The sequence below is a fragment of the Galeopterus variegatus genome, unplaced genomic scaffold, assembly GCF_000696425.1.
Source record: "Galeopterus variegatus unplaced genomic scaffold, G_variegatus-3.0.2 Scaffold5810, whole genome shotgun sequence".
Lineage (NCBI taxonomy): Eukaryota > Metazoa > Chordata > Mammalia > Dermoptera > Cynocephalidae > Galeopterus > Galeopterus variegatus.
In genome coordinates, this window is record NW_007731921.1 from 108628 (window position 1) to 121101 (window position 12474).

Here is a 12474-nt window from a genome sequence, read left to right on the forward strand (position 1 = left end):
TGAATGGACTGATTCATTCATGGAGTAATGGATGTGGTTCTGATTGCTTTATAAGGAGAGCAAGTGAGGATGTTAGTTCACTCTTGCTCAGCCCATTCTCGCCATGTGATCATGGTGCATCACTAGAGTCACCACCAAGAACAAGGCCCTCACCAGATGTGTTCACTGGACTTTGGACTTCCCAGCCTCCAAACCATAAGAAATAAATTTTGTTCCTTTATAAATTTTTTTTTAAAAATGGAGACACATTAGAAATAGAAATATACCTAAATATGCAAGTAGTTCCAAAATGAGATCCAGGTTGATTTTATGAGGATTCATGTCGAGAGTAGCATGCTGAGTGCAGCTGCTGTACTCTTGGTAAAATGGATTTAAATCAGCATTTGCCCTAGTCTGAACTGGGATGTATTTGTGATACTTTTTTATTAATGGTTACTTCTTCTTCCTCCAGAAATTTCTGACAACATTCTGAGTCTTTCTCCAGTATGAGCCTGTCTCTTTTACTATATCTTCAAGATGAAACACCTCAACAGGATAACTTCATCCTGAAATTCTGAGAATAGGGAAGTGTGTGTAATGTGTAGAAAACTTTTCACTGTCCACAGTGGTACTCAGAATCAAATGCATTTCAGAACGTTTCTGTAGAATTTCCTTCAAAGTAACAAGTAGGAAGTCTGACTGGACACTTCTTTCATGAACCTCATTTGCAATAATATAAGACACATTGGTTAGAAGACCATCTTTTTGAGGTTTCCTTAGCAAAACCCCTCTTGTGCAATAGAGTAACCTGGTAGATTCACTAGCTCGAGATTCCATCTGGATCTGATATCCACACACAGAATCCTTTGCGCCAGGTCCATTTTCACACCCCAATTCATCCCATAGTCTGGTGGCTAAACTCACTGCTGAGATTCTTCGAGGCTGGGTACAGACAATGTTATATTTACTTGTTCCTCACTCATTTAGAAGCAAATCTTCTAAAAGAAAATGTGGTACCCGAGTACTTTTACCACTCCCTGTTTCACCTGCCGCGACCACTACCCAGTGCCTTTTTAGAGTTTCGACAACTGAATCCCTGTGTCCGAACACAGGTAACTGTTGTCTTTTCTTTAGAAGTCTCTGATGCTTAGGTGTACTTTGCAACTTTCAAAGAGGCTTCTGACAAATCTTCTCCATTTGCTGACTCCAAGGATAGTGCAAAAAAAAAAAAAAAATCCTCATCAGAGATAAATTTTCCCAAGATTCCTCAGGATCTTCAGAGTTTTCTTTCTTATTTTCAGAATGCCGTTGTTCTGGTGCTTCAATTCATTCAGAAGTTTGGCGATAAAACGATCATGTGGTTTATTGGTTTCCATCTTATTTAATTCTTCCCTTTCCTTTTCTGCATCACTCCACTCCAGCCAAACATCTCAGTGAGTGTGAGGAAGTGACAGACGAGCTGACGGTCCTTCCCCTACGTGATAAAGGGCCGAAGTAGCTTCCAGGTTCTGGACTTGCATACCCTCCTCTGTTAAGACTGCCCAGCACACCACGGGGACATCATCTTCAGATGTGATCACCCCTACCCTTCATTTCCAGTACCTACCTACAGGAACTTTTCCAAAGGATGGATTTGGACTCTTGGGAAGATTCTTTCTGACCCAATAGATCTGAAATTGTTTGGGAGATTTTCCAGTCCAGCTTTGAGTGGTAGATTCAAAACTTCTTACATGGGCCAGCCCCGTGGCTCACTCGGGAGAGTGCGGCGCTGGTAGCGCTGAGGCCATGGGTTCGGATCCTATATAGGGATGGCCGGTGAGCTCACTGGCTGAGCGTGGTGCAGACAACACCGAGCCAGGGGTTACGATCCCCTTACCGGTCAAAAAAAAAAAAAAAACTTCTTGCATCATGAAGTTCTTTCTTTTTATCTTTTCCGTCTTCAGTAGCAACTGTCGATTTTTCAAATAAATTAAAGTTCAAAGTACTTTCCCCTTCTGTGACTACAGGAGGCTTTTCCCTCTCATCTTGTTGATGTGAAATCTTTATGGCTGGATTGAATACTGGATGGTCTTCTAAAGTTTCTGTTTCTCTTTGAAATTTCATTATTTTTTCTTGATTCATTTTGATTCATTTTGGCCTTGCTTGTTTTTTTTTTTCTTTTTTCTAGTTTTAAGGTGGCTGCTTGCTCCTTTGCACCCAGAAGTTTTGCTGCAAGATGCAAGCACCTTTCATTTTTCCTCCTCTTCTAAACTTTCAGAATTCTCAGTCTTTTCTTCATTTTGTTGCTCAGCAGACCACAAAATCCATTCTTTCATACTTACTTCCATATTTTTTCTTCCTTTTTTGGCTAGAAAGAGAAAATAAATATCTTAATCTTAGGATCTTCTTCCTGTTTTTTGGTTTTAGGTTGCAACAGAGGTGAAATAGTGGCCTGTATTTGAGGAACTGGAATTTTGGAGATCAGACTGGAATTTTAGATTGTTGCTCTTCACATTCCTGACTGAATCCTTCAGGAAGTGCATCATCTGAAAGGTTTAAACAGAGCCAATCCAGGGCAGAGTGAAGATCACCTCCACGTAAGAGGGTGTTGGTCACGGCATCGTCACCATCCTCAGTCTTAAATGAAAATGCTTGTAAAGCCTTGTATAAATCCTGTCATTTGTTGGCAGTAAGTCTTCCAGGAGTCACTCCCTTGTTATTATTTTGCTTTTTATACTCATTGATCACTCCAATAATTCTTTGCTCTAGTTTACGCTTAATTACCACTTTCAAAATAGATTTATACAGATTTGCAGGACCACCAGAGGCATTTGCAGAATTAAAATTATACATTTTTGGACCTTGCTTGACTCGAGGCTCCCTGGCACTGGCAGCAGTGTCAGGGGATGGCCTGGCCACAGGCTTCTTGCTTTGGGCCTCCCTGGCAGGCAGCTCCGGCTTTGGCAGATTTGGCTCTGGAAGCAGATGTGGTGGTCTGGACTGCTGCAGCCCTGGCGCCTTATTTGTCTTGTTCTCAAAGTCCATGTCACAGCTGTGGCAGGAGATTCCTCCCAGCCTGGACCCTGGCACCACCACAGTGCAGCAACAAAGAGCTCTTCACATTCTAATCAGGCCCCTAATTTGGACAACTGGGGAGGCAGTGGTTTGTGCAGGTCATAATAGTTCTGAGCACCTCTGCTGCTCACCTGGTGGCTGCCTCTGCTCCAGCCATCACACTGCTTCTCCTCCCTTTACTTTCTTATCTTTTACTCTAGAGATTTCATTATATACAATTCAAAAATCTTGTACACTGAAAAGTAAGTCTTTGTTTGTTACCCCCAATACCAATTCCTCTCCTTAGAGGCAGTTTCTTGTGTGTCCTTCCAGAGGAAGTTTACACACACACACAAAGGAAATATAAATTTGAGTGAATATGATTTTGCCCAAAGGTTATATACTATGCATGTGACATTCCTCACACTTAGTACTTGATATATTTTGGATTCCATCTAAGTGCACATAAACTGGCCTTATTCTTAACAGTTGCTGAATATTCCACTGCAGAGAGCTAGCATGTGCTTAGCCAGTTCCCAATTAATGGATATTTAGGCTTTTCCCAATATTTTGCTATTACTAAAACTTTCTTGAATGGTCAAAAGGTGGTACACAAATCTGCGGGCCTATATACAGGCCTATCCATAGGGTAAATTTGGGGACGTTTCCCTTTTAATTTTCATTTTGTCCTTCTTTGGATCCAAAATACACATTTTCTCTTTCCTGGCCCAGAAAGAGAGTTTGATTAGGCAGAGGTCATAGAGTGAGTGACGAGCTAAGTCAGAGTTAGAAGTCAGACTCCCAACCTCCCAGTCCAGCAGTGGCCCTACTCTGCTTGGCGTGGCCTCCCTGGCTGACCAGAGAAGCAGCAACTGTTGCTGAGCTGGGGAAGGTGCAGGCGTGGGGCTGGGGGATGGAGTGTGGCCACACCTCAAACTGTTGATAAGACAGTGGGCACAAAGGAAGGGGCCACTAGGCTGTCTAGATCTGGGGAAGGAGAGGTTGGAAGAGGCAGGATCCAGAAAGTGAGTTCAGAAACCAAAGGCAAATATCCATTTCTCCTTTCTTCCATTGTTATAGAACTTTTAGCTGGGCTCATGGCCCCCCAGAATAAAAACTACATTACCCAGCCTCCCACTTGATGGGGCTATGACTACTGGGCTGTAGAGGGATGTGTCATGTGACAGCCTGCAGTAAACCTTGTTAAAAGGCAGGGTATGTACCCATTGCCCCTCTTCCTCATCCTCTCTGCTGCCTGGAGTGCAGGTGCCCTCAGTTTGAGACGCAGGACCCTGGGGATGGAGGAGGAGTGGCTGCCAGGAGCCTGGGTCCCTGACAACTTTGTAGAGCAGAGCCTGGACCTCAGGCCTCCGGACATGAGAGATTAAAAAGCTCTGTCATGCTAAAGCTAGGTTTGAGGTTTCTTTGTGCAGCTGAATCACCTCTTGCCTGATACAAAACGCCAGCATATTGAGACTGTTGACTTCTTATGGTCATGGTAACGGATTTGTCTTGAGTTACCTGGGCTGCACTTCCTAGATCACTTGTCAGCCTTGGTTAGGTGCATAAATAGAATCACAGTAGTGCCCCAGAAAGGGTTTGAGGAGTTAGGGAACCTGCGTTCTCAGCTGGCTCTGAAACTGCCAATATGTTACATGGCTTTATGCAAACCACCCCCTTCTCTACCTGGGCTGCACTTCCTAGATCACTTGTCAGCCTTGGTTAGGTGCATAAATAGAATCACAGGAGTGCCCCAGAAAGGGTCTGAGGAGTTAGGGAACCTGCGTTCTCAGCTGGCTCTGAAACTGCCAATATGTTACATGGCTTTATGCAAACCACCCCCTTCTCCGGGTCTCAGTTTCCTCATCTGGAAATGAGAGGCTTGGAACAGAAAAATCTCTGCAATTCCTTCTATGATGATCAAGCTCTAAATTAGACACTTGACCTGGATCTCTGTCCTCTCAATTCCCCAAGGCATTTCACTGGGACTCCCTTGGGGCCATCATCATATTGCAATACCTCTGTCTTCTCCTCTAAGTTCTCTGAGGCCGGGCTCTTGGTCTTCATGTTACAACCTCACCCAGCTTCTAGAACAGGGCCTTAGGTTTAATGAAAGTTCAGTAAACAATTATCAAATAGATGACCTGCGGGACCAGGCATGCTGTGGCTCAAGACAGAATGGAGACTGAGTTCTGGAGAAAGGTCTACAATGATGGAGATCACTATGTGCGGTTCTGCATATCCTTGCATGGCTTGTCTGACAATGCGGCCTCCCCTGGTCACAAGGCGGATTCAATGGGGTCCTTATGTAAAGGAAAGAGTGTTGGCATTGAGGTCAGACAGGCTACTCTATCCCTTGCCAGCTGGATGGCCTTTGGCACTTTGACAACTTCCTGGAGCCTTAATTCTTTCTTTTTTTATGGGGGAATATCATGCCTGCTCTTTGGGGTTGCTTAGAGCCGGGATGAAGTGCTGCACATCAGGCTCTTATTGCAGCCCCTGGCATGCTGCAGGGGCTTGGTGAAAACCCTTTTGTCCCTCCCTCCTAATGCATCCTTGCTGTATCCTGTTGGAGGAAGCAGGGAGACTCCAGGGGCAAAGACCAGTGGCTGCTTGCATTCTCCAGAGAGGGCTGGGATCACAAGTGATCTCTGGAATGAACTTTCCTGATGTGCCATTGGGTTCAGCATCTCCAGCTCTCACCCTTCTGAGTTCACCCCCTTACCATGATCTCCCACTTCTGCACACCAGCAGATGGAAGATGCTGTGTTGAAGGCAGGCCAGGCCCTAGATCACAGAGATGGATGTGTGCAGGGTCACTATACTTTCTTCTGCTGGATCACCTCCCTGAGGACCTATCATCAGTGTGTTGGCCAGGGTGAGGAGCCACTGTCAGTAAGAAGGGGAGTCAAGAGTAATTGGATCACAGGCCCGGACTTTGCTGGCAGCCTCTGGGTCAGGGGTCTGGACCAGGAAACCAGGGTCCCAGACCAAGGCCAGTGAGTCAGCCCAGCAGTGGGGCAGCCTCTGTGAATGGAGTAGGGACCAAGGATGGGATTTTGGAGGGGAGACTGAGTCCTTATTTATCAGTTAGCATACGTCAGGCTCTAAAGCATCCATAGATCCAATAGACCTGGGGTCTGACAGCCATCCTGCTGTTTACCTGCTGTGCGACTTGGACAAATCACTTAACCTCTCCAAGGCTGTTCCCTTCTCTGTAAATGGGGATGAAAGTCCTCATCCAGCAGGGTTGTTGTGAAGATTAACGAAATAACATGCACCCTGGCCTATAAAAGTGATTACTGTTCTTATAGCTGTATTTTCTCCTCCCAGCTATTCAATGAGGCATGTGTTATCATTCCAATTCAGAGACAACAAAGTGAAGCCTCGGCAAGGTGAAGTCTTGTCGACAGCCACGCAGCTGGAAAGAGACACAGCTGTTATACTATCCAAGATCTTTCACGTTTGTCCAGCGCATGCTGGTCCCACTGCAGCCCAGCAGATGCTGGAAGAGAAAAGGGGCCGAGGAGCAGCGTCTGCACCTGCCTTGCTCTGCAGCAGCTCTGCCTCCCTCTGCGTGCTGCTGAGGGTGAGGCCAAGCTGCAGCCGTTTCCCTTCCCAACCTTGCTGCTAATTTTGGTCTCTGTGGCTTGGTTCACCCCAGTCATACCTTCCTGTGAAGTCCCCTTACCCCCACCCCCTGCCAGGGCAGAAGGCAGGGAGTGCCGTTGAATGCCCCTCTGGGCGGTTCTTTGCCAGGGCCTCTACCTCTTGCCTTCTGAGTATTTTATTCCTCCTCTTCTCATCCCTCCCACCCAGCGGCTTTGTGAGCAATGCTTTCTTCTAGTGTGGACACCAAAAAGGGAAAGAACAGAGTGGGTGAGCAACCTCCCCTGGGTTACACAGCAAGAAGGTCCTAGTAGGCGGTCAACTCCTTGGTGGCAGCCTTGAGCAGAAGGTGACAGAGAAAAGGATAAAGACCCCAGCCCCATGGCCTACCCATTCACCTCTTCCCTGTGCACATCAGAGCTCCCTGTGGCTGGGGAAATGTCCACCTTGGCTTTGCAGAGGGGGTTGGGATCTTTTGGGCACCTGCAACTTCTTCCCTGTCCCTTTCCCTCTCCTTGTCACTGCCCGCCAGCTGTTCTGTCCCCTCCACCCAGGAAAATTCCAGTCCCGGCTTGTGGTCTCCACTCCACTCTGAAGAGTGCTAGGTGCTGTCATCCACACCATGTCCCTTTCACCATGACCCTGTGCAGTGGGTAGAAATAACCACTGACATTCAGAGGGGTCTAGTGACCCATCCATGGTCACAGCCCCAGTATGGTGTACAGCTGGGCTCCCAGCTCAGGTCTTTAGGCTCCAAGCCCAGCGCTCTCTCCACTACCCCCAATGTGGGGTGGGGACAGCCATTCTCCTGAGTGGCTTTTCTTGAGAAGAATACAAGCTCTGCAGGTGACATACATGGAGCACTGACTCTGTGCCAGGCTCGGATCTAGCTCCTTCAATCCTCTCAATACCTTGTGCAGTAGGTACTACTACTATCTTTGGTTTATATCCAAGGAAACTGAGGCCCAGAGAGATGAGTGTCTTGTGTAAGGTCACACACAGTTGGTGGAAGTGGCGATGGACAGCCCCTGCGCCTAAGCATGGTGCTGTGCCTGCCTGGAAGGAGAAGCAGGGAGCAGAGAGTGCCGCTGGTCTGGACGTGCGTCCTGCTCTGGCCTGTGCACCTGCTGGTCTCCCTCACTTCAGGCTCCTGAGCTATGCAATGGGGGTGCAACGCCCTGCATTGTTGGGCTGTTTTGAGGCAAGAGAGATACGTACAGCTAAAGCTTATTATAGCCTGTCCCTGGGCAGGGTAGGGGCTCCACCAGCCTGAATTTGTCTCTTCTCCTTCCAGGCCTCAGACCAAGGTGGAGGGACCTTGGATGAAGCAAAGGGGACATTTTGCTGGAGTCAAGCAGACTCCGTCCTGGCAGCTTATTCTTTTCTGCCTCTTTGACCTTGCTCATTGGGCTGTGGGGCCTGGTCAGGCTCTGGTCCATGACTCCCTCTCTGTTCTCAGCCTGACTTCATCCCCTGCCTCCTTCTTTCCCACCTGGCACTCTCCTTCCCTGTACCCAGCACACTGTCCATGGGTTTCCACCATGGAAAGACCCTTCTGCTTAAACTCTTATCTGCTTCCTGTGGCTAATATTTGGGCAGATTCTTTGAGTGGGTACACCTGCCTGAGTCACTGTCCCCTCCCCAGCTCCCACTGACTCAGCACTGGGCTTCTCCTGGCTTCCTTCCTGCCCCCCACCAAGATGAGCTACTCCCTATTCCACTCTGACCACATGACTCTTCTTTTACTAGCCGCTCCACACCTCTGAGGCCCCCTCTGAGCACTTACTCTGAGCCAGGGACTGTTCTAAGCACTTTCCATACGTTATTTTATTTGACTCTTACGTCACTATGTGCTCATGATTAGTTAGTAACTGTTTCCTCTTAAAAGTTCAGAGAGGTTAAGGAATTTGCCTCAAGTCATATAACCAGCAAGTGGAGCCAGGACTTGAACCCATGTCTGGCTGTGCTCATGATTAGTTAGTAACTGTTTCCTCTTAAAAGTTCAGAGAGGTTAAGGAATTTGCCTTAAGTCATATAACCAGCAAGTGGAGCCAGGACTTGAACCCATGTCTGGCTAACTCCAAATTCCAGACTCTTAACAAACTCTCCTATGTGATGTTGGGTCCTGAAGCAGAGGGAAGGACAGACAGGGGTCCTTACAGCTGAGAGAGTTTGAATGCCGCCTCACCCACTCAATTTTGTGGGAGAAATCTGGCCCCTGAGCACCCACTTAGAGCCCAAAAGTCACCCTGGGATTTCCCAGAAATGGAAGAGGGGCGCCATGCACGGGAAAGCAGAAGAGTGAGTCTTCGGGGCCTGAGGGCCTCGAATACCTGGAATCCATCAGTGCTGGGGTGGGGTTCTTGATCCTCAGAGTTGTGGGTTGCACACTTGGCCTGGGCTGTTCTTTCCCCAGGCAAATCTTCACCCAGGGCCACCTGTGTACATACGCTCTGCATTCAAGGACTCGTCAGCTGGTGGGGGAGACACACAGAGAGACAAGCATTGGCAAGGCTGGGTAACAAGGGCTGTGATGGAAACAGGCAAAGAAGGGACTCTGGGAGCTCGAGGAAGGCTCTGAAGAAGAGCAGGGACCTTCATCCCTAAAGGCCAACTCATCTAGGGTAATGTGATGGAAGGTCAGAAAGTGCTGGGTTTCAATCCAGACTCTGTCACTTCTGAGCTGGGGCATCATCTCCAGCAAGTTTTCTCTAAGCCTCAGTTTTGTCATCTGTGAAATGGGAATAAAAATGTCTACCTCCCTGGAGTGTTGAGACTATTAAATAAGGTCATGTTGTAGAGCACCTAGAGGTATTAGATGCTCCATCCCTGCTCCATCCCCACCTTTTCCCGTCACCACCGTCTCCAGGAATAATCTTCACCAGCAGCCCTGGGTGTTGTCAAAGTCAAAGGCTTGATACTCACTTAGGTTAGACTGTATCTCTGGGCTCCACCTTTTTTTCCCAGATCACAGAGGGCCTTGGTAAGAGATTGAGGATAATTCAGGGCCACTCCCATGCCTTACCTATAAAACAAAGTGAAACAAACAAGCAAAACACAAAAAAGGTGAATATCACCGGGTCTATTAATGAGGTATCAGGGACTTTAAGCCCAAAAGATGCCACTTAACTCTCAAAACAGGGAGGCTTTACAGAGTAGGGATAAGAACACAACTTCTAGATTCAGACTCTCTAGGTTTGCTTCCTAGCTCCATAATTTACAAGCTGAATGAACCTGGGCAGGCTTCTTATATAACTCAATATTCTTCTATTGGGCTGTATGGTCCTCAGTTGCAGAACGGGGATCCTAATAGTACTATCCGCACTTTTGGAGAACACACAAGGACAACATAAGGTAAAGTCTCTAAGTAGCTAAGCACAGAACCTGGGATGTAGAAAGCTCTCAGTAATGTTAGCTGGTTCTGTTATCACTGCTTGGGAACTGTGGCTTACAAGGCCTCCCTTAGAACAGCAGGTAGTGCTGAAAGGGACTCTGGGGGCCACCTAGATGCATGGTTTTCAGATGGGAGCTTTAGGTGTGTGGAAGTGCTCCAGGAACCCCTTGTCAGAGTCCAGGGAAGGGGTGAGTAGGCAGCTCTCCCTCCATCTCTGCCCCTTCTCTCTTTCACAGTTTGGGGCTCCCTTATAAGAGTTGTTTGGATTATGGGGAAGAGAGCAATTCTGTTGGTTTTTAAAAAGTTTGAAATCTACAGATTTGTCCCGATGATTTCCAACTCCCTCACACCCCGCACGGGGACCTTTTGACTATTTTTCCCCTGGACCCCATAGTTTGAAGAGTTTGGTCCACCCTCAAACTGCATGTACTTAGCAATGGTGTGTGAGGCTTTAGCAATTTTGGTAACCCTTATGATTATGAACCTCTACTGCCTATTTCAAGGTCTTAAGGAAAGCTCCCTTTTCTCCCTTTAAGGAAAGGGATGTTAAAAATTAAATCAAATCTAAGCCAGCCTGATAACCACAGTAGAGATCTACCCTGCTTGTGGATAATGGAGATTTAACACATATGTATGAGGGGCTGTATATACAGATTACATGTCTAATAATATCATGTGTACTTTGAACTTGGTGTCCCCCAGACTCCACCTACAAGAGTCTTAAACAACGAACTGCATAGTGACTATAGCATTTCACATGCCTGAGTCCCAGCTCTGTTATTCTTCCAAGCCCTAAAATGTAATATTTCCAGGTGATTTCTACTTCACACTAGTGTCTGATCCAAGGACTAATATTCCCAGAAACAGGCATCTCACTCCTAGCAGCTAAGATGACACTCGGTGGAAAAGGGTGTCCGGAATCAGTAGGACCACATCCTTGCGTTTCCATGAACCAACTCTGTGACCTTTGGCCAAAGAAGCTACTATTCAATGAGAATGTTCTCTGTTGGGTACTGAGGTGGATTCTCTACATCACAGTTCTCAAACTTCAGGAGCATCGGAACCACTTGAGTGGTGGGATAGAAGTGGAGGACGTGTTAATACAGAGATCACAGAGCCTGGTCCCCAGAGTCTGACTCAGCTGGGTCCAAGAATTTGCATTTCTAACAAGCTCCCAGGTGATGCTGAAGCTGCTGGCACAGCACTGAGAGCTATTACTCTATGTAATAGAGTAATCTCACTGCTCATAGTAACCTTGCTAATGAAGTGCCTTAAATATTCCTCCCACTCTCTAAGGGGATAGAGAAGTTGAATGACTTGGCATGTCATTTAACCCTCTTTGTTTCACTGTATTAAAGGAGTAATAAGATTATCTTCTTTTCTTTTAAGAACTAAAGGATGTAATGGCTGAAAGGGACAATTCAGTTTGCTGTCATGTGTATAACCCCCCCTCCCGACACACACACACACACACACACACACACACACACACACACAGACATACTCCTGTGCTCTGGAGACTGACTGCAGTCTTTGGAATATGAACCATTTCCAGATGTCAGGCCTCTGCTTGTTTTTTTTTGTTTTTTAATCAGCAAGAATGAACTGACTAAGATGTGGCCTGCATGGTTTCTGCTGTCACCAGGAACCCTCAGCAAAGTGACAGATGTGCACAGCTAGTGACTCTGCAGACGCACCAGGCTTTGTGGTCTCAGGTGCATCCCTCCCATCCAAGGTGCTGCATGGCTGAGCTGGGTACTGGAAGGCATGCAGCAGAGTGAGAGGAAATGCCAGCTGTTGATGAGGCCGTTGATAACCTCTCCTTTCTTGTGGGGACCAGAGGGCGGGCTTGATTTAGCATCTCCTAGCTGAGTACATGCCAATTCACACAGTATGATGTGGGCACAACGGGGACTCTGAATTCAGACACTTCTGGATGTGAATCTTGAAACTACTACTCTGAAGCTGTGGGCTAGCCAATTCGTTCTGTGTATCTTAGTTTCCTCATCTGTAGTATGGGGAGAATAATACTGATCTTTACTGGACAGTTGTGAGGGTTCAATAAGATAGTATAAAAGCATAGCTTCGTGCCCAACAGAGGTTTTCCTGGAACTTGATGAGATGGCTCCAAAAATTTCTAAAGAAGAGTAAAAGGCTGAAAATAGCCAGGACACTTCTGGTTAAAAAACAACAATATCAAAAAACAAACAAACAAACAGACAAAAACCACAGAGGGGAGATTTATGTCACCAAATACCATGTCGTGTTATGCGTTGTAAGTCAATGCAGTAATAAAAAGTTGACCAATGAAAAAAGATGGGAAAATCCAGAAAGAGAGCCACCTATGCATGAAGCTATGGCGTATGGTACGATTTGTGAGTCAGACCAATGCAGAAATGAGGAACTATTCAAAAAGTAGGTCCGGGGCTGGCCCCGTGGCTCACTCGGGAGAGTGCGGC

The 12474-nt window shown here is 46.9% G+C and overlaps 1 pseudogene; it reads right to left on the reverse strand.

Annotated features, from left to right (window-relative positions):
* LOC103605432 overlaps positions 1 to 3190 on the reverse strand; it is a 4826-nt pseudogene extending 1636 nt beyond the window's left edge.
* Between the last annotated feature and the right edge of the window lie 9284 nt (positions 3191 to 12474).